General features: G+C 38.2%; 1 protein-coding gene across 5 annotated transcripts in view; it reads right to left on the bottom strand.

Annotated features, from left to right (window-relative positions):
• Positions 1 to 23,733, bottom strand: part of prkacba (protein kinase, cAMP-dependent, catalytic, beta a) — a 294,170-nt gene that overhangs the window by 235,433 nt on the left and 35,004 nt on the right. For 2 of the 5 annotated variants that reach the window (XM_077535436.1, XM_077535440.1), the window contains exon 1: positions 10,900 to 11,156. The exons of the other annotated variants lie outside the window; for them this stretch is intronic. The gene's annotated coding sequence lies outside the window, so the exon portion shown is untranslated. Of the gene's footprint in view, positions 1 to 10,899; positions 11,157 to 23,733 lie in introns of those variants that run through there. 5 annotated transcript variants of the gene reach the window in all.

Here is a 23,733-nt window from a genome sequence, read left to right as displayed (position 1 = left end):
ATTTTATTACATTTATGGAAGACTATTGCACTTTTCAGAATATTTTTAGTTTCTATTTACAATTATTGAATTATTTATCCATTTTCTTAACCGCTTGTTCCTCACAAGGGCCGCGGGGGTGCTGGAGCCTATCCCAGACATCTTTGGGCAGCGGCGGCGGGGTACATTCTGAGCTGGTGGCCAGCCAATTGCAGGGCACACAGAGACAAACAACCATCCATGCACACAAGCACACCTAGGGACAATTCGGAGTGCCCAATTAACCTGCCATGCATGTCTTTGGAATGTGGGAGGAGACTGGAGTACCCGCAGAAGACCCACGCAGGCACGGGGAAAACATGCAAACTCCACCCAGGAAGGCTGGAGCCTGGACTCGATCTTGCGTCCTCAGCACTGGGAGACGGACGTGCTAACCACTCATGCACCGTGCCGCCCATTATTAGAATTATGGGTAACACTTTCTAATACGTTAAAGATGAAGTCATGAGAACTCACGTTGAACTCATTGTAAATATATTCGACCAGTTCCTGCCGCTGCGAAGTTTGAAAAGAATTGATGTTCATAGGCAGTACGATGGATGATTGGTTAGCACATCCGCCTCCCAATACAGAGGACGTGAGCTCGAGTCCGGGCTTCAGCCTTCCTGGGTGAAGTTTGCAGGTTCTCCCCGTGCCTTCGCGGGTCTTCTCTGGTCTCCTCCCACATTCCAAAGTCATGCATGGCAGGTTAATTGGGCGCTCTGAATTAATTGCCCCTACGTGTGCTTGTGGTGTGGATGGTTGTTCGTCTCTGTGTGCCCTGCGATTGGCTGGCAATCAGTTCAGGGTGTACCCCGCCTACTGCCCGAAGCTGGGATAGGCCCCAGCAACCCCCACAACCCTTATGAGGAGTAAGCGGTTAAGAAAATGGATGGATGGATAATGTTCCATAATTAATCGATATCAGATTGAACTGAAGTGGGAAAAATTTTAATTGAATCGAACTGAACTCTTGTAAATCAAAATTGAGGAAATTAGATTAATTAGAAATTGGAATAGATACCCAGATCTAATAAAAGATGCAGAAGTTGAGGACTGCTAAAGTACCCTTAACCAAGAATGAAAACTTGAACTGTTCTTGTGTATGTATAATGTCCCATGGTAGCTCGGTGAGTAATATAGAAATGATACAGTTGACTTCAGAACCATTCAAGATATTGTATGAAGCGGGTGAACAATATTTTGGTATTGTCAGCAGTGCTTCTTCAAATTTGTGACTAGCTACACAATTCACACTAGAAAAACTAAGATCAGTTTTGGATTCTGCACCCAAAACTTGACTGGGGCTCAATTATTTAATTGTATCAGTTGGACTCAGTGATTGATTACTGTCTGTCTGTCTATATTGCTGTTTATGCATTGATTTGTACACAATATGTCCATACGTTCGTATTTGCCATTGACTGCAGTGAGATGGCTGAATTTCCCCAACGAGATTAATAAAGTATTTATCTATCAATATGCCACTTTTTCCATGTCATGAGTTGCAATGTTACCATTACAGTGTAAATAAAGGTTCAACGTACATGTACTTCACGTGCTACTCTAGGTACCTGTGGTGTGCTGGCAACACTGAAACATAAATAGCTAAAATAAAAGCAAAAACATTAACGGCGGTCTACATGCAAGTTTTGTGACTTCAGGTGTAAAAAAAATTACAAAAAAACAAAACAAAAAAAAACAAAACACAGCTTTGAGCTTGACTGTGTGTGCACAAAAGGCCTGCTTGTTTTCTTTCAGATTTTGCCATCTGATATTTAACCTGCTTCAGGTTAGACGCACACTTCACAAATAAAAGAAGAAAACCTTCCTTAGAAAGTTCTATAAAAAACAGACACTAGGCAAAGAAAGCATAGAACGTTTGACAAAGTGCTCAATAACAACCTAGCACATATTTGCCATCAGGTCACCACACAGAAAGAAGCAAGGTGAAAGTAAGAGTGAAATACAGAATGAAAACACATTGAACTGTGCACCAACAAGATATAAAATCCCGAACAGAAAACAGAGCAGGCAGGGCAATTTGATCTTAATTAGCATGAAGTCAGGCTGCTGTACACACACCAGCCCTGTTCATTCAATTGTTCATTACTGGCTCCTTCATGACTTTAGAGAATCTTTACCACAACAATCCTCTACTGATGCTAATTAAAAACATTACATAGACTCAGAAAACCTGCTTGTGCATGATTAAGTCTCACAGAAGCTAGAACATGCGCTCACATTTTACAGTTTGAGACCTGCAAATAATAATGCGGGAACACTTTGCACATTTTATTCCAGTTTGGCAGCTCTCGTCTTTAAGAATCTTTTTCACTTTTTATACCTTGTTTGTTTGCATGTCCGAACATCAGTGAGTTTCTTCAGCTGTCTAAAAATGAGCAAAGACGCACAACGGAGTAAGACCAAACGCTGCCCTTGAGATGAGAGACAGGTATGTCATGCCGGGATTGAGCTATGAACAAAAAGGAAATGAGGTCAAACCGTCATTGCGTCTTTTATCATGGATGTAGAGGATTATAAATCGCAGTTTTTTTTTCATAGTTTGGCCGGTGGTGCGACTTACACTCTGGTGCGACTTATGTGTGAAATTATTAACACATTATTATATCACATGTTATTTTCACACTAAACCGCAAGAGGGCGCTCTAGGCCTGTGTTGATAAGTTCAACATTGCCGGTAGAAGAGCATCGTCTACCTCCCGAGTTGGGGGAGTTGTTTAAAAGTGACACCGAGAATGAAGATTTCATTGGATTTAGTGATTTGAAGTGAAACTGTTAGTTTGGTAAACTTGTTAGCATGTTCTTTATGCTAGAGTTATATGAATAACTTGTGGTGATGGGAACATAATTCACCCACGGAACGTTGGGACGAAGGGAGAGTTCCGGGTGGGAAGGTTTTGTTATGTGGAAAAGGGGAGTTAGACTGTTAGCTTCTAGCTGAGTGGGGAGTTGCTGTTAAGACCTCAGAAGCTGATGTCAATAAAACGCCAGCCTTTGGCTACGTGCTTCAACACTCCGCCTCTGACTCCCGTCACTGCTCGCTACAAACTCTTAATATGTTATGTCGTTACTGACATTACCAGGCATGTCAGTCATGTCACGTTAGTATACCGTACACTTATTCAGCCTGTTGCTCTCTTTTATTTTTATTTTAAATTGCCTTTCAAGATGACGTATGTTTTTGGTGTTGGATTTTACCAAAAAAATTTCCCCCAAAAATGCAACTTATACTCCAGTGCGACTTATATATGTTTTTTCCTTCTTAATTATGCATTTTTTGGCTGGTTCGATTTATAATCCGGAGCGACGTATAATCCGAAAAATAAGGTAAGTTTTAAAAACTTAATGATAATACTTTAGCAAAATAAATAAATAAATAATGTATTGAGAACATACCAAACCACAACAATAACGTATCAAATCAAACCGAGACCTAACAATGATGGCATCACTCACAAACTACTCAAGTTTCTTCTGTTGGTCTCAGGGTCAAATTGTTTTTGCTCCTCTTCACATGTGAGGTCTTCTGTGCTGAAATCCAACACCCACCTGAGTCTATTCCATATTTCCACGATGTACATGTGTGCTCCATTTAGCCCGACATCCCACATGTATAATACATTCAAGGTGAGACAACTAGGATGTCCCGTCCCTAAAGTTCCTCTTCTCACAACGTACTTCCACCAAGGAAATGAGAAGCAGTCAAAGGTCAAGACAGAGAGAGAGTGTGAGGGGGTGGGGCACATTCTTAATTTTCTTCACTTTTTAACACTTGTATCTGATTTATACCAACTTTAGCTTGTTCTTGATGCTAAGGTATATTATTAGAGAAGAAAGTGCTTTGAAAATGCAGAGACTGAAAAGCATCTTACTGTGCACTGTAAGATAATACAATATTTGCTACTCTGTGAATATTGGCATTGAGTTAAAACATATGGCATATTTTCAAGGCCTATGATATTATCTTGCAAAGTGAAGCTGTTATTGTTTTGACTATCTGGTTTGCATTGACTTTACATGTCAATCCTCACATCTTTTCCAGCAGTATGGATGAAAAATGTACTGGACTGCTCACCTTTGTTTTAATGCAGACAAAAAAATAAATAATAATCTATTGACTCCACACCCTGTTCGGCAGACACCCACACAGGAATAGGCAACACCATCGTCTCTAATTACAACACTTCAGATTTTGATTACACACTTGGCTTGAAAAAGCACAACACTGTAAAAGAACAATTGCTCAGAGAGCCCCAAGCAGCAGGTGGTGCAATTTCAGTCCTGTCTTAATGAGAGAACATATCCAAAGGTAAAAGGGAGGAATTTATACTTTAATTCCTTTCCCAAAGTCGTAAAATGAGGTGCCCTCAATTTATTAGTTTATTAGAGGCGAAACTTGAGCCAGGAGCATTTTTGTCCTCTCCGTGTCCTTTCTTCCATCCTTGTCTGGTATGGCCATATTTCTAAAATTATTAAGCACAAAGCAGACTTCCCACAGGGGCTGAATGATGTAATGGATTAATAAAAGTATAATAAACTGGTTATTCTTGGTCTCGAGGACCACCAAACGAACTGAGACTTTCATGACCTCGGAAGATCATCACAAGATCTCACACAAAAGGTTTAAAAATAAAACACTTTTTCGGTGAAGCCGCATGTTTGTCAAAATTTTGGGAACACAATAGCATTTTACATCAAGGAAGACAAGGTTGGGCCTAATCTGACAATGTCCAACATATTTATTAAATCAAAAGACAATTGGTAACAACTTGAAATGGGCATGTGATGCTATCATGTTCATCACACTTTACAGTATTTGCATTTGTTTTAAAGCCTATTCCAACATTATTTCACCGGGTCAAAATCCCTCGCAATCATGACTTCTTTCATTGAAAGTTGACTGCATAATTACAGAGAAAATATCCACTACAAGTTGAACTACTTTTAAGAGAAAACCTTGAATGGAGTTTGATAGTACAGTCACAACACTCAACGCTCACTCTGAGCTAGTTATTTATTTTTTTCCCCTCAAATATTATGTTGATCAGTCCTTTACCTTGCGGAGGTGAAAGTTTTTCTCCACAAAGACGCTCTTCACACTTTCATCTTTGATTCTCCCTTCTCAATCCACCAATTTACGACAGATGTCCTTGTGCTTTACAATAGGAAGTAAAGTGCAGAACTGTTTTACGTCAGAACAAGGAGTACGAGAGAGAGAGAAACCGTTGTAGAGTGCCAGCTACTGGAAACCTTGTAAATTTTACCTGAATTAACTTTATAAACACTAAATGTGTGGTGCATATTTAATAAAACTGCATTGACATAAAAGAAAATAGCTACACAGACATAGCCATACTGAATGTTAAGATGTTAATATATTGTGTTTAATAAGTTTAGTTAAAAAAAAAATAAAAATAATGACTAGGCAGTTGCATTTTTGGAGAAATTGCACATTTAGAGGCTGAAAGGCTAGATAAAAAAAATCATTGACGGGCATGGAATTATTTGGAATGTTATGAAATGATGTGGAATATATGATACTGAATTCCATGAAATGAGTGGAATAAGTTAAAAAGGTTTGAATCAGTCAATATATGTGGAAACTAGAGGTGAAATTTTGTGAATGGAAATTAGATTTAACATGATGAATTTGGAATATTTTGAACTGGTCAAGTAATGATGAGTGAGCAGTGAATAATGTAGAATATGTCCTAATATGGTAATATTGGGGGGGTGAAAAATTTTGAACTTTCTGGTAGGTGCAAAATTTTGGCAAAATCATTCCCAATGTGAATTGAATGATTTAAATTGGAATGATTTTAATCTCTTTTGTTGAATGGGTCATCATCAATGAATAGAGATTTTTGTTTTGTTTTGTGTATATATTTTAAAAGTGAAAATGTTTAATTTTTGGTCAATTGGAAGTTTTGACATGTTGAAAAACATTCCCAAAGTGAACTGAATAAACGAAATTATTTAAATTTCAAATGAGAATGATCTGTATCTCTTTTCTTGAATGTGTAATTGACAATGAAACAGATTTTTTTGTGGGTATTTTAAAAGTGAAAATGTTACATTTTTTAATCAGTGGGAAATTCTGGCATGCTGAAATCATTCCCAAGGTGAATTGAATGAGTTGAAAAATTGAATGGATGAATGGTTAACACGTTTTGGGAGAAATTAGGCAACATTGGGAATGAATGTTGAAATTTTGGGTGAAAAAAATATTGAATTTGGGGGGAAAAAACTAGCCTTAATATTTGGAATGAGAAAAATAGTAGCCCCGCTGGCGTGAGTTTTTGTCATATGCTGAAATTGGAATGATGTGAATTGAATGAATTGTATGGAAGGAGATGCATGTCAAAAAGTGGGAGGATTAAAAATGGGAATAACGTGTAAGGTGCTATTAAAGTTACTATTCTTACTCTTCGTATTCTAATTACTATTAAAGCTGTTACATCATAATATAATAAAATAAATATATGCAACATTTCACCACCACTGTGGCTGGTTAAGTTGTCATGCGAATTTATGTCGTTTGCCTCAAGTCAACATGCTGCAAAAACAACAAACTGACGGTAAACAACTCCGATACACCGGGGCATACTTGTCTTGATTAATGAAAGGAAGTGAGATTCCATACAGATTAGTGGTGCTGAGGACGGCATCCTCTGTGAATATTAATTTCACTTGAAGAGGCGTTCTCACTTTCTCTCCTCAAAGGCTGCTCAATATAATCGGCTGAGGTCACTAGTGAAGGTGACACACAAAGTTGTCTGGCAGGAAAATTCAAGTGCTTCGCTAATGGTCTGAAGTTTAAACATTTGCTGAATCCACTCCATTAAGCTCTTATTTGCTTGCCATCATCACAGATTTCAATCTCTTAATTGGTGTCATTCTTATATAGAAATTTTACCTTTAGAGCAAAGTAGTCAATTTGATAGTTGATATCAGACCACACACACGCAGCAACGCAAGGATTGGGTGATTGGGCGCCGGTGATGCTGCCCCTTACTCAAATTTGACTCACTCACTCGTCGTCATGATGTAGGCTAGAATTTCTCCAACAAATATTTGCAGAGGAACTCAAACACTAACCTTTACTAATGAGCTACACAAATCACAATCTAACAGGAGATTAAACACATGTTGCTTAGCTGTTTTTCCAAATAACACCTCCAGGGTTGGAGTTTCCAAAAGATTGTTGCATTCGTCCAAAAAAGCACTCTATGGATAAGAGCATTAAAAAAATAAACACAATAAAATAAATCCCATTGTTTGTGTTTTGTCCATTAACATCGCTTTCTCAATGCTTTCCATTCATCATGTTCTTGCATAATGCCTTGCAGGTCAAGACACAGGAATTAATAGATTGTTTAAATCAGTTCATAAACACACTATTCACTTTAGTGCTCCATAAGAAGCTTTGCCCACTTAAAGTCATGGACTTGCCTAGAGAGTACAGAGCCAAAATGAAATTGTAATTTGAAAAATTGGTAGATCCATTTGTCCGTCAGCCAGAAACGGATTTTATCTTAATGTATCACTAGCAGTGTGACAAGAGATTCATGCAGCTGTTACTGTACATGCCGGCAAACGTTTTGCAAACTGCATAAATCTAGAAACAAAACATTGTGTTGTGCCAATTAGCCAGCGACAGGGGGAGTGGCAGATGTGCATCACTGTAAGATACATCACTGAAAATACAGAGAAGTGTTGAGACAATTCAGATCTTGAGCCATAAAGGTGTCTGCACATAAGCACGGCAACATGATGATGGTATGGTTTGTCAATATTTTTTTGTTTGTTTTAAAGAGGCTGTTGAATCTAACTAGAACTAGAATGTTACTTGGTGGCGACAGGAAATGGAATTACAGAGCAGCCTTCCAAATTAAGAGCATGCATTTCAAAACAAGATATAATTAAACATCACACACTAAACAGCTTGAGGAATTCTGAACAAGATAGATAGTTATTAGTTGAAACACTATTGTATTGATTTGAATTATTTGCACTTCACTGTATTCCTTAAAAGGAAGTTGTACAACCGCATATTTTGATTGGGACTATTTTTTTTTCCTGGCCACTAGATTATTTGTTTCATTTGATTCACCTATTTTTTTAAATTCATTTTATTGTGTGCTCTATGCAAAATGACTTATGAACAAATTGAGAAAAAAAATAATTGTCTCTAATTTGAAGAAATTTTAAGTAAATTTGTTATAATTGGGATATACAGGTCTTTCAAAAAATCTGTCGTTTCTTTGGAAATTTTATATATCATAAGTAAGTACTAATGGTATTGTGGCACTTGGTATCGGTATCGGTGAGTACTGAAGATTTGAGTATCGTATCAGTCTAAAAAAAAAAAGTGGGATCGAATAGGGGTGGGAGAAAACAAAAACAAAAACAAAAAAAAAATCAATATTGCAAGTTATTGTTGCACGCTCTCTGCTGCAATAAATTATCAATGTAATGTGTCCAGTTGTGCAGTGTTAGGTTATAAATGCTTATGCACTTTATTTTGTCTCACTTTACAATGTTCACACTACAGTTATAAGGCTAAGAGGCAGTGAGGCATTATGCAGAACTTTGTACATTGCACAAAGTTTTGGAATTGAATAAATGCCTAATTAGACATTTGGCCTTTTTAGTTTAGTGACATAGCGTGATATCATTTTTTTTAACAATATATATTAGGGGTGTGAATTGCCTAGTACCTGACGATTCGATTCGTATCACGATTCACAGGTCACGATTCGATTCGATACCGATTAATCCCGATACGAATTTATAAGTCGATTGTTGCGATTTTTTTTCATTCAAATTTAGAAAATACTAATCAGTAAGCTTGTAGAGTGTAAGATTTATATGAAAATGTATTATTTATTTATCTGAAATTTCAGTCTTATAGAGGTTGTAATCTGTTTCATGTTTGAACAGCATTAACATAAAATATTAAGGCTTAATGTTCCGTTCATATAACATTCTTCCATGCTCAAGGTGTGAATCCTAAAAAAAATAAAAAATAAAATAAAAAATTCGGCCGATTATTGAATCGATTCGAGAATCGCGCGATGTAGTATCGCGATATATCGCCGAATCGTTTTTTTTTAACACCCCTAATATATATATAAAAAAATTGTAGATATCGTGTATTGTGATATCGATATCATGAGCCAAATATCGTCACAGTATCAAATTGTGGTTTACCTGTATCGTCCCACCACTAGTATCAAACATCCCGAGTTCTTGTCATGGACCTCCCCAAAGTTTTGTTGCTGAAACACCTAAACCAACCATCTAACAATACCAACAAATTATGCTGAAAATTCCACCTGTGTTGCAGAGCGTGACGAACAATGTCAAAAATATCATTCTTTCGTCACTCTCCATCTGCCCCACATCCTCACCACCGAATACCTGCTTGATGTAGCCTGGCTTTTCGGTTCTAGAACAATGACAGCCGTGTTCATAGTGAACAATTGTAAAAGTGACCTTGACAGAGCTCAGCTCCACTCGCCCATCCTCATGCTGACTGATCTGAGGCGATACCAAGATAGAAGATTTATCCAGTTCTTTCACCTGTCACCGCTCTCGAGGGAAGAGGTGGCTGCTGCTTCGGGGTATCGGTGACAGAGTGAGTGTGTCTGAGGAGATGAGTTTAGGGAGATTAACAGCTCAAGTCCATCTCTGTCACCAAGTACTGCTGAACCTTGACACAGCTTAGAGGTATTATGAGGTCAGGTGAGTAAATGACATCTCTGCACAGCAGCAGGTGGAGGATGTGTGGAACCGGATGCAGCGGGAAATTATGCATCAAGAAGTGTCATGTTCTGTCCCATTCACTCACTGAATGGGGATAGATAAATGTTCAGTCAGTTCAACTATTCGATCCATCTACAGTATGTGCTTTTTATGATTTGAAAAGAAAGTTACTTCTCTACTTGATGTTTCTGGCATGGTGTAAGAGACCATCTTAAAAATCAATACCTCTTCCAGGGACGGCAGAAAAACACAAAACGTGATTTAAGACTCATCAGCTTTGCACAAAAATAGAAGGGAATAAGTGCAAACTTTTTTTTTTCTGCCTTCAGTAATAGTATTTTATCACATTAGGCTTGGTGTAGATGTTGGGGAAAGTAGTCAAGTTGTTGTTTGTGGGTATTGCAGTGCACAGCTTGCTCAGCTGTCGGGGTAATACTTTCATCAAACACGTTTTCTTCCAAAGATGGAAAAAACACACCATGTCTGGTGCAAATCTCTTTGTCTGCTCTGACAGAATGTTGGAGAAGTCAGAGGCAGCAGAACTAACAAGCGGGTTTCTCAACAAACAGTTCCGTATGTGTGCGCCAGTCCGGGCCTGCTTGCCCCTAAAGCACACATACTGGATACCTGTGTTTGTGAACATGTGTTGTCCCCCCCCCCCCACAACACATGCCCTCATGCTGTACTGGAGGTGGTATACTAGTATAGTGAACTGCTTTTTCCATTCTCAAAATCAGCTTTAACATTGACAAAAATGGGGCTACATGTACACTAATGGAACTCAAAGGTGACTGCACCTTTAAAAAAACAAATTACAGTATTTCGCTTCGCTACAAAGCTGTAAAAGCAGTACCTTGGGGGTTATCACTTCATTAACGAACGTCCCAAAAGGTAGCACGGCACGACGGCCTCAACCATTTCCCCCCAAGCTTAAACAATGACATACTTCATTTACAGATTTTACCCTTTCCCGGAAGCTTCACCCCTAACTTAAAAAAAAAAAATCTAAACTTCACACGAAGCCCTATTCAAATCTATTCTGCTTAAGTGCACACCTTTATCATGCTGAAAATGTCGAAGGCTACTCACCTGGCCACTGAGAAGGGGAATTACGGTAACAAATCTTTGTCAGGTTTGGGGTTGTTGTGGACCCAAATGCGGGAAACAGGGAGGTGAGTTTGGAACAAAAAAAAGGGATTTATTTCCATAGCAATAAACAAAACAGGCAAACAAGGGTCTACTCAGTTAACAAAAGACCAAAAATCAGATACAAAGTAACAAACAAAACACACGAGACTAACCAGGGACGAATGACCGAGACTCAGTGACGCAAACAAATGATCCAAAAACAAGAGTACAGGGAAGGAAGAACTAAAGAGGAGCAGACTAATGAGACAATGATAAACACCTGGACGTGACAAGGGGGAGAGGGTGCTGATTGGAAGACACAAAGGGACCGGGATGATGAGCAGAATGACAACAACATGGAGACATAAAAACTAAGACCAAACCAAACAAAACACAGATCATGACAAAACAGAACTAACCAGACCCAAATCATAATCTTATCATTATGGACCTAGCCTAGCCCTATTTTCACTTTTGTGGCCTATAATGCTGTCAGAACTGGGTTTATTTTTACAATATGATGTTCTGTGTGTCACCACTAGTCTAAACAACAATCTGATTAATATTGCCTCTGTGGAATATGAATTAAGAAGCAAAATCGACCCCTTTTGATCTATTTCAGTGGGCGGCCATTTTGCCACTTGCTGTTGATGGAAAATGACATCACAGTGCCGAAGAACTCTGGTAACAACCAAGCATCCCGTTTTCTGGGTTTGGCCACGAGACGTTCGCAAGCTGATTTTAAAAAGGGAGTGAGCAGGGAGTTGCGTCGATTGGCTGTGAGTCTGTTGTGTTCCCTCCCACAACGGCGCACAACAGACAACACACACGAGTCCAGCAAAATACCAAGAGAAAGAAAACTCCACCCATGCGCACGGTGAGGCCGAGCTTTGCGCTAGACTTACACTGGGCATTAAAAAAAATAAAAAATAACCATAATAATAATAAATTTAACATGTAAAGCAAGATAGCTAATGGTGGTTGAGGTAGTTGATAGGTTGATCAGTAGTACTATTTTCTTCTCAGAACTCCACAGCTTGCAGCCAGGGAATATTTCTTTATTTCCTTTGTCAGAAACAAACACAAACTGCTTTTGAAATAAATCCAACAAGATTTCAAAGGCAGTTGAGGTTGTTGTCTGTGAAAGTTTTCTAGACATTGTGATAAAATAATTACGTGATAGTAAACAATGATGAAAGATTAGTTGTGTGAATGTTTGGCGTGTGTGCTTAGCCACCGTCCTTGTAATTATTCTGCACTGGAAAACAAATAAAACAAAATCTTGGGCTTCATAAAAGTGACAGATGAATGCTTTCTGAAAAAGTGAAACAAGTGTTTTTTGTGCAGCTTATGAGTGGGATGGGAAACTATTGTGTAGCATTTGTGCTTAGTGCTCTCTCGAGCTCACAGCAGGTGACGCTAAGGCACCCTGACAAATTCAGACACTGGCAACCATTTCGAATGTGAATAAGAGTCATTTACTGTACATTTCAGCAACGAGCCTGGCGCTTCCACTGGCATCCATCACCAGCAGAACAGGTGGCCTGGAGCTGACCGGGACAGAGTTGTGAATATCAAACTCAAATGTGTCACAAACCAGCACTGCATACATACTCTGTCCAAAGTGGATGTCCAAACTAAATGCTGGACCACAATGTTTGTATGCGGCGAGAGTGGAACTATTCTGTTCGATTGGAATGTAAGTAGACTCAGAGAGAGAGAAAAAAAAAAAAAAAAAAAAGAGGCCATTTTGCAATTCTAGTATGGCTTCAAAATCGTGTGCGCAGCTGCGGAAAATCCTCCACCGTCTGCCTTCGCTCTGTAGCTTTTGGATATATTATGAGCGATGATTCCCCCAAAGGAGAAAACTTATTTTCTGCTGAAATAGTTGCCATGAATACTGACTTGATTTAAAGCAAAAGCATACACCTGTGGCATTCTAAATGGCCATTTAGTGGAGACAGACTAACAGCCCAAGGAAGTGTCCATGAATCAGACCATTTCTCACATAGGAGGAGGGCAGGAGAGAGATGAAAATTCATAGTAAACCTTATATGTATGTACGGCAACCATATATTGCTCATATATCCAGAGCTGCCATGTGACATTACACTCTCCCAAATGTCTGCTGATGTTTGCATCCTGCTGAGTGGTGCACTTTTCACCTTCCTTTTCATACGGGGAAGCTGAGGCTCACACAGCTACACGTGCTTCCATCTATCCACTATATTGGGTAATGATTCATTATTGGATCTGAAATTATTGATATGAATGGTAAACAAAATCATGTACAGCATAAGCAGAAACAGTTGGAGGCTGTAAACATCTGTCATCATGGTGAAAAAAAAAAAGGATTTGGGCAAAGGATTTGAAGAAAAAGATTTGATCCTAAGTCGTCATCTTTAATTTAAGATCATTGCCTGACAATGTTCTGCCATGCATGATGTGTTATGTTGGAATCTCTCAGCATCAAATGATTGTAAATACTCATTGGCAATGGCCATATTTTTATCAAAGATATTACAGTCTACATTTCATTCACATATTGTTGCTTATCCAATTTGGTGGTCTTACAAAGGCAAACTCCTTAAAAAAATAAAAAAATAAAAAAAAAATAAAACATTGTCCAAGTACTTCTGGCTTTAAATGTATATTTAATTTAGGAATTCATAAATGTTTTTGGCGAAATGCACTTGCTGGCCAGAACATAATGTATACCTGTCCGATCAAAATTCAATATGAGCTGTATCAAATAATTTGCATGAGAAATAGAATAACTAAAAAACAATGAAGTTGCGCTTTAGCACAAATTAAAGACATAAAGAAGTCACCTAAAAGGATTATTAAGTATGTTTTTTCTTCAAAATCAAATCTAATGCCACACTCTAAAACCAGTTGGATCAAAAATAAGCCAAACAAAACAAACAGAAAAAACAACCAGATTCTTGGGCGTTGTTTTGTGTGTTATTCAATTTTACCCAACTTTTTGGGTTAAAGGAATAACCCAAAAAGTTGGGTCAAAGTTGAGCGCACATTTAAATGAATACATTCAACAACACAGGCGACACTATGCACTCTACATCTATTATTGATATTTTATTTCACATCTAAAAATACAGCGCTCAGCATATACAAGTACACCGCCTTTGAAAAATGTAAAAAATATTCAATATCTCTATGAAAATAATAAAAATTTCCCAAATTTTGACAAAATGTCTGTAGAATATGCACTTTTAACTCACAACATGAATGTAAGGTTATAATACAATGCATGGATTACAAAATCTTCAATTTATTCAAATTAATTAATGCAAAAAATGAATGCACCCCACAACAAAAACGACTTTCTAGTATAGTCTATGACCTCCATGGCTGTTATGGATAGCAACATGTCTGCGAGGCCTGGAATTAGCAAGTTATCAAACTTTTTCTTGTGGTCTTCTTATTGGTGCAAAATATACTTTAATAAATTTAATTTTAAAACTACTTTTTTTGTGGGTCCTAATAGATAAGTCTTATTTGCAGCAAATGGCGCACATTTGTGGGAGCATTTTGTAGTATAGTATCCCATAGAAAATCTTAATTCTTACAAACCTGTTGGGGTGTACTCATTTATGCTGAGCACTGTAGGTAGAAACCTTACATTGTAAACAAGACAATATGGAAATGTATCTAGACGCAAAACCACACAGAAACAGACAGTTGTCAGCAATTTTGTGTACACTCTATTCTCCACATACTGTGTGTCGCTCCTATATGTGCTCCAGTAGTTCAAGAAGCAGTTGTCTGAAACAAAAAGGTGTCTAACACAAGCCTGCCCTGTTTGTCTACACAATGCTTTGTTCTCTCCTCGGGAGACTCAGCAGACATTTGGTAGGCATATTTTGCCATTAAAAAAAATAAAAATAAATAAATAAATAAAATAATAAAAAGACAACCGCAGGGGACACTATGGCTAAAGATAGGTGCCTGAGACACATGCCTAGAAAGTGAAAGCATCTGTGATTTGAATCAGCATCTGATAAATTCTTACATCCTGAATTGAATGTTGTTGCAATCTGGGGTAAGTAACATCCAGACAATGTTTAGAAGTTGCAGTAAATGATTAATCTACTTGTACTGTATGATTTCCATGGTACATGGCCTCCATTTGGCGCAGTAACAGCTTGAAATTGACTGGCTAAAATGGAGACTACTGAAATCATGCCTATTTTTGCATTGAATCGTATTTCAGCAGTAGATGAATTTATCTTTTTCTTTTTTATGAATAGTGTTAGATGACATTTCATCCTTTTTTTTTTTTATTTGGGATGTACAAATATTTTAACTCAAGTCATTAATGGGCATGGCTAATGCTTCATTTTCTCATAACATTAAATTATTTTCCTAAAAACACAATAAAGCTTCTTGGTATCAATGTACAGTTATCTTGAAATGACGGTTATTTTTTATTTTGCTCAAAGAACAGCGGGCAGAACAAAGTAGGTTCCGATTAAAATGTAGTTAACGTGTACCACAGTTTTCCTGTCTCATTATTAAATGATAAACTTGTGTATCTATGTTGTTAGATCTTACTGCGGCATCGGACGATTCAGCTAATTAACAAAAGGAATGTGTGTTGTTTGACCCATGTATAATTAAACGCAGCACATTCATCAAATTGGAGAATGCAGATTGAGCAGGCAGCTCATTCCTGCAGCTGTGGTGTGCGAGGAAATGACTTCAGGTATTTCATCAACAGAGAGTGGGGAATTTCTCAAGAAGCTACAGTATGGATGACATTGCTTGCATAACAAAGTGTTTCTGTCGGCGAAATTGACATTCATCTGTACGGATGGACAGTCCTGCTTTTTTTGGGTGTGCGTGCTTCTTTGTCCATTTGACGGAGAGTCACATCTCCGAAATGGGTCTTAAAACATATAAGCCAACTTATGAGCTTGCCTAAAATGAGAACTTTAGATCAGTTCATTGACAATAGAGAGAAATTTAACAGGGACATCTCTATCTTATTTTCATTTCATAATAAATAATGGATGGTTATTAAAATTATTCCTCTTAATTAAGATGACCATTCATGACAGGAGGGAGCTGTAGAGCTCCAGTTTCAAGTTTGGCATAAATCAGGCATATCTCTGTGTGAAGGCAGGTTAAACCCGATGCTGATAATTTTGCAGACATCGGAACTGCGAGAGGAAGGGTTGAGGCACTGTAGGAGTGGTAACTTCAATCATGGCCAATCAAAGTGGCTCCCTTAAATGGGCTGTCTGCCGGTTTCACTCAGGAAAATGCACTTTTTAAATACAGGATTTAAACAAACAAACTACTTCTCAATTTATACATATGGGCTTTTCATAACGTGTGGGGGTGATTTTGTCCTAACGGGGCCGGGCGAACGTGTCAGCTGTCCACCACATTAAAGCACGCACGGATTTTTTATTTTTTTTTTTCCACTCACTCATTCACAGATGTAAGCTTGAGTGAAAAAAATAATGCGTGCTTTCAAATTGCCGCGGGAGTGACGTCACACAGCTGACACGTTCGCCCGGCCCCGTTTGCGACACGCCACCCCCCCCCCCCCCCTTCTGCGATTGGCTGGAGAGGTGTAAACACCGTCTTTTCACAGAAACGTCCCGCTGTTTACAAATCAAACACAAAATGGCAAAATACAGGCTGGGGGTGTGGGGGTTTAGGACAAAATCACCCCCACACGTTATGAAAAGCCCACATCTATAAATTGAGAAGTAGTTTGTTTGTTTTTGTCCTGTATTTAAAAAGTGCATTTTCCTGAGTGACACCGGCAGACAGCCCCTTTAATATTAATTAATATGGTGTCCAAACATGGCAGAAGCAGTTGGAGATCTGCACTCTATACCTTCCTTCTAACTATGTCAAGCATAAAAAAAAAGAAAGTTGTCGGATAAATATATCCAATATGAACTCACGTGTAGAACGGAATGTATGGTGTGCCTCAGGGCTCAATTCTGTATCCCCTGATATTTTTATTTTTATTTTTCCTTTGATATTTTCATTGTATTTGCTGCTCCAGGGTTTCACCTTAAGAAAACAATGGCGGTTGTTTTAAAGTGTTATGTAAATATTCACCCATAAACTCGACACTGTACCTATGTCTTTGAAATAAATGTAAAAAAATAAAAAGGCATAATACAAAGCAACTGAGAGAATATGCAAACTTTTCTCCCAACAAATTAAATCAGGAAGAACACAATAATTTCTCCACTAAAAACCTGAACATCCTAACATTTTGGCACCTAAAAAGAATAAAAACATGAGAGTCATGTTTCAACACATTTTTTTGGATGTCATAATTGTCACTGCAGTGCAGCGGTTTGCAGATGCCACCCACCGCGGTGTTGTGATTTACAGACACCGACGCCAATGCCAGGATAATCTGTCAAACTCAATGGCAATCGCAGAGTGTGGCGAAAGGACGCGTGTGGCTAAGGCCGGGTTTTAGTACGGCGGCTGTCTGAACAAACCTCCCAAAAGACATTGTGAGTGTCTCAGCGTGCGAACCTGCTCCATCCCGCTGCCATGCCACAGTAAACGGCTATTTATCATGGTGGGGATGGATTTGACAGCCTCGCCCTTCCTTTCAAATACAACCATAATTCAAAAGGTGTCGCACAGGGTAAATTACACCCTCAATTCAGAAAGAATCAACCTTTCGAGGGGACAACTTTTGGGTTGCACATCTCTCAGGTCGCAAGTTTGTTGGATAAAAAGACGGGCTCCGCCTTTGATGCTGACAAAAGACTTCATTTTGGCAGAAAGATGACAAATGGTCGCTACTATATGATACATTTCTATTGTAGCATGCATCTGTGTGAGCATCCAAGCATGCAGATGCTTGTGAGCAAGAGACAGATGACATTGAATTCCTGCTAGAGTTGACACTTGATGATGATTAGCATTAACACTTATCATAAAAAATATATTTAGTCGCAATCATCATGGGAGCAATATCATATTTCTTTTGAGATTCATTAAATGCTGAATCTTTATAGATCGAACAGATACAATAAATATGTGTATCAATATGACCCCGCTGCATGGACGCACAAGATAAAAATAAATGTAAAGAGATAAGATGTGCAGTTCGAGCTAGAACAAAACTTTAAAAAAAAATTGAGTCTTTATTTTATTTTTTTATTTTTATTTTTTTATTTTTTTTATTTTTTTTTTTAAGTCTAAAGCCAGTGTGCCACTTAAGGATTTACATTTTGCGAAGCTATAGCAAATGTTGACTTCACATCAAGGTTACTCACTGAGCGACTGATGTAATGATCATGTTTTCAGGGTGGCCCTAATACTTTCTCAACAAGTTATTAACAAAGTTTTGATTCAATTAAATTTGCATTTGCGTGTATACATCTGTTTTTAGCATGGAACATTAGCATAACCAAATTAGATATACATGTCAAACGTATCTGATGATAAATTAGTCTTAATTCAATTCCATTCCAATTCCAATTCCAAAAAAAAACCTCAACTGTAAAATATTGGTTTTACACCAACTTAACAATTATTGAATCTTTCTAATCAAGAGTGAAAGCTGGGTCCACACACGTGTGGCCAATGGCAGCCAGAGAGAGACGAGTCAAGCCTTCATGTGCTCCTGGGAACCACTCCCCCTTTTTTAGTTCTTCTCTTCCTCATTTCTAATTCCCCTTGCCCCATTCACGTTCATCCCTCAGACTTATTAGTATGATTTTGACTTCATTATTCTGCATAGACACAGCCGGTTCCCCTTTATTTATTTTTTTATTTATATCAGCAAAAGCAACATGGAACTAGGTGTGTGTTTGCGTGTTTCGGTCATGAGAATGTGTCTCACATGAGTCTCACAAGCTGTGTCAGTTAGAAATGAGAAAAGATGAGTTGGTGTGGGCAGACCTGGGGGAGAGAACCGGATGCAGGTGTTTGGCCAGATTCTGCCAAACAGGTGTGCGGTGTGCGTGCTTGACTTCGCACATTGGCATAAGGGTAATACTAATGCAAAATACTGAAATAAATGAGCACTGACTACTCTCAGATTGAGAGGAATAATTTCGACAAGGGACTGCAAATCATCGCTACATTAGCGGCCTTCGCTCAAAAAGCAACAGCTGCACATGTAAAGCTGTGCAAGCTATGTGTGTTTCTCAAAGGACACACACACACACACACATTTACATGCACGTGCATGTCCACACGCACTTTGGCGCGGGAAAAATAATTAATGGCAGTAAGTAGAGTGCAGACCTCTGCTTACCTTACGCCAGGCTTTCGCGGATGCATGCATTAGTCACTTGGCGATTCAAGAAATTGTTGACAAATGCCCTTGCTCCCAATGTTAACATGATGGAAAAAAATAAATAAATAAAACTTCCATCTGAAGCTTCCGTTGCATCTTTAGCTAAAATAAGTATATTCTTCCTTGGCCCAACATGCCCCACGCCTCCACAAAGTTTTAGGCAAATTGGCTGTGTAGGTTTTGTGCAGTATTGCTTGCTAACAAGTAAACAAATTATAAATATGAACATAATGACCTTCTTGGCCAAGGGATAAAATGTGTTGATGCATTTATCCATATAGAAAGAACGGTAAACCTTAGCCTTACTCAATAATACATTTTCGGTGCTAAGACAGAAATATTAGCTCCATTTGGGCTTGAAAGCAGCAGCAAGCACCATAGAACATCTATCTACTACTACTCTCGAGCTATCTCGCTCTCTATCTATCTGACCAGACATCCCAATTGTAAGCTTGTAAGCCTTGTGTCCTGAGAACTGGCGGAGCAAAAACGGTTAGGTAATGGCGAGTAAGAATTGCTTTATTTACAACTGTTGAACGGTCGACCAAGATTGATTTAGCATCAGCTAAGTAATAACACAATCATATTGTCCTGGTGAGATTTTGTTTTATATTTGTTTTTCAGTGAAATTGTAGTATCCCATTTTTCATTTTGATAATCTGGTCATGCCATCAATCTATTTAGCTTCTTACAGCTAGCTAGTTAGTATCTACATATTTCTACATCCAGCTAGCCAGCTCTCTACCTTTTCAGTATCCACAACTAGCTATCTATCTACATATATTAAAATGCATCTTTTATAATTTGTCACATCCATGATCTTGTGAACTGCACAGGCAATTTTGTAAGTAACAATATCAACATTAAGCCTAATTGAAAAACAATTTGAAAGTGGAATGATTTGATTTAGTTCGACTCAGTGAGGTTACAAATTGATTTGATCTGGTCAGTTCACAGTACTATGCAATTACTTTTTGTTGCCATTTTACATATATTTTGCTTAGCCTGGTGGGCCGCCAGCCTTATAAGACACTGGGGGAAACCCTGAAGTACGTTTGGAATGAAATGGAGCGGGAGCATTCAACTTTATTTGTTCCATTGGGTGAGGTACAGCAAACTAAAAAATAAGAAATAAAAATACACACTTTTGTTTCAACTCTCAGAGATGAAAAAATGTGAAGCTTTCCTTTGAACGGCGTTGACCACATGAGAAAATGGCAACATTTAGCTACAGCTTCACACCAAGGTCAGTGGTACATACACTCACGCACACGCACTCACGGATCCACTTCACTGATACTGAAGAAATAAAAGGGAAAAGGATCAAATGATTCAGGTGTGAATAAGATCTTTTCGTAGTTGTGGAAGATGAGTTTATTCAGAGCATACAGAATGTTTTGTATCCCAGGTGAGGGGTTTGTCATCAAAACAGTAGAAACAGATAGTGGTGCCCAGTCGTGAATATCTGTGCTCTCACACTAAAAGCTCCATGGATGAGACATGGAAATAATCTGAAGAGGCAATTAGACAACGTCAGGCCAGATGCTCACCACCACTGCAGCAGTGGGGCCTTCCTCACTTGGAGCTAATTACACCACAAAGACCGTCTTTAATCAGGTCCTGCCTACTGTATACCCCAAACACCCAAATTCCTAAACTACTTCCATCCTCCTCTTCTCTCCTCTATCCTCACAACCTAGCTTGAAAATTGAACAAATCAAAGAAAAATAAAAGATCTCTTCAAAAAAGTGTCCAGATGTTGTAACTGTACAACATTTCATAACATTTAACCTTTAAACTATGTTGTGGCTATTTATCATTTACCAACCAATATTTGCCACTGATGAGAGAATGACAAAATTGTATCAATAAAGGTTATACCGTTTTAAATGGCCTTTTCATATCTTTATTTTCATGCCAGGACAAATCGAGTTTAACGTGTTTGTGAATTTGGTAGACTGCAACTACGCCACAATAGGCGTTCGGGAGTATTAATGCACACCCATAACACATCAATATATTTGGTGACAAAAATTAAATTATATTATAGACTCGCTAAAACAGTGTCTAAATGGTGGTGTACGTGGCTTTGAACGGCGCATGCAGACAGATTTGGTGGTGGATGTCAATGACCACGTCAAATGTGCGCTGACATCATCATCTTCAAGTGGAGATCTTCTTACAGTTTTAATTTTAAATGTAAACACACACTGAACGCACCAATCTCCTGTATGGATTCCAGCTCTTCCACCATGTAGACCCTACATGCGCCGCTCTCTCTCTCTCTGGTGAATTGAAATGGATTCATGAGGGGAGCCGCTTCAATTTAATGGGAGTCGGCTGTGTTCCCTCCCACAATGGCGCACAACAGAACAAACACCTTCTTCTATCTGCATTAGCACTCAGAAAGGTTTACTGTTGTTTACTAAAAGCGAAACTAACACATGATGTCACACTACTTGCGTAACTTCTGCAACTACCTATTGAAACACGGTTTCGTGTCTCTTTTTGGTAAATTTGTCTGGCCCATAGCGTCCCTGTTGAGACCATTTCACCAGCTGTCGCTGTACAGCACATGATGTCACTGTAAAATCTTAGAACACAAGGCCAAGCCAGCACAGTAAGCGCACACATATTGTGCATATCCAATGTTTATCAAAGCTGATCCCCACCAAATGGCCTCGCAGGGCCATCTGGGTCAAAATTATTAAGCAGACTCCATCTTGGCATCTTAGCAAGAACTTCTTATCTGGGCCTCAGTCACTCCATGTTGCAGATGAACCATCCATCACAGTTAATGTTCTTAAAGAAACAAAGCGTTATCCTAATTATTGCAAATGCAGATTAGTACAATTTACTTGTTTAATCAAATCGTTTGCTTTGTTTAATTATCTGGATATGTGCACAGCGAGTGAGAGAGGTTTTGGAAGAGAGACATAGATGGAGAGAGACAGAGAGCAAAAGTGGGAGAAGATACGCACATAAGAACATTCTTAGCCTGAGGACAAAGGGAATTAGAAAGAAAATTAACAATCCATTGTAGAATTTGCACTCAGCACAAAGATGGGACATTTTACGAAAACTTGAGTTTACAAGCACCAAACTCCTAAAGACAAAATAATTAACATTGTTGCATCTCCTTTTTGCTTTAACACTTTGTTTAACGTATCTGTGTCATTTAAATATTTTTTTGAAATTTTGTAAAGAGTCAAGCTAATACGCTTGAGGTTAATTGCATTGCAGCGTTTTTACTCGTAATCCACCTTGACTTTGAACTGTTGTTTGCTTAGTTTGACCAATTAAGCTCAGGAAATTAAGAGATCATGCACATTTTTTTAAGTGGTGGACATGCTCCTCAAACACATCTTAACTCATGCGACCCAGCTTTCCTAATTACCTGGAATTCCATATTTAACTTCTGACCTTGGCAAAGTAGAAAGGACAGTGTTTTCATTTAGAACTATTAAATAAAAAACGCATGTGTTGCAAATCTTCGCTAGGTTGTGAAGTGTTACCCCAGCTGACTTTCTTGTTTGTTTGTTCTACACAATGTTTAAAAAACTAAAAAATAAAAGTAAAAAATAAAAATATGGCCGCAAAATAAATAAATAAATAAATAAATAAATAAATAAATAAATAAATGCAACACAAGGAGGAGAGGTAGAAAACTATTACGGGCTTATCAAGGACCTCACCTAAAAATAATAAACTAACATTTTAATAACAACAAAACATATGCTATAGCCTCAACAAACATATCTTCAACAAAATTCAATTATTACTTGAGCAAAATAATTCCATAGCAGCACACATATTAAATACTGTATATAGAATCAGTCAAGCTTTTGCTGATTTTGTGTTTTTTAGCTTTGGGCAAATAGTTACGGTCGGTATAATCATCATTTTATAAATTAAACAAATGTTCCAGTTAACTACTCATGGAAACAAGATTGAAAGCTGTGCCATATTTTTTTGAACATTGTTTAAAAGTATCATATTCAAGCAAAGGTCACGCGTCTGATCTTTGTGGATCATCGTGTTCTTTTCATCCTGATGAGAGTACCGGTACTTTCATTTTTCTTGTGCCGCAGTTTCTCCAGTTCTGGCAATCGAACCAACTACAGTGTCAAATGAGTGCAATTGTGTCTCCTGACAATCCTTCCCAGCTACTCGACCAACATCGCATTGATCGAGAACAAGGCTTCGGTCAAGGGAAGGTGATCACCCCCTCACAACTACTTTCGGCCACATCGATTTTTCTTTCCACTTCACCCTGGTACCGTAGATTCAAAGTTAACAGGAAAAAAAAAAAAAAGGAAAAAAAAAAAAGTATTTACTGGACCTAACTCCAAGGTTGGGAAAACTGCCCATCCATCCATTAATTAACTTTTAAAACATTGAAGTAAATACAATTGTGCAATGCATGCATTTAAGTAACAAATACATGGTCAGAACCGCAGCCAATACAACTGTTAGTTGCC

Source organism: Festucalex cinctus, chromosome 10 (genome assembly GCF_051991245.1).
Source record: "Festucalex cinctus isolate MCC-2025b chromosome 10, RoL_Fcin_1.0, whole genome shotgun sequence".
NCBI lineage: Eukaryota > Metazoa > Chordata > Actinopteri > Syngnathiformes > Syngnathidae > Festucalex > Festucalex cinctus.
This window is presented reverse-complemented; position numbering and strand designations above follow the sequence as displayed.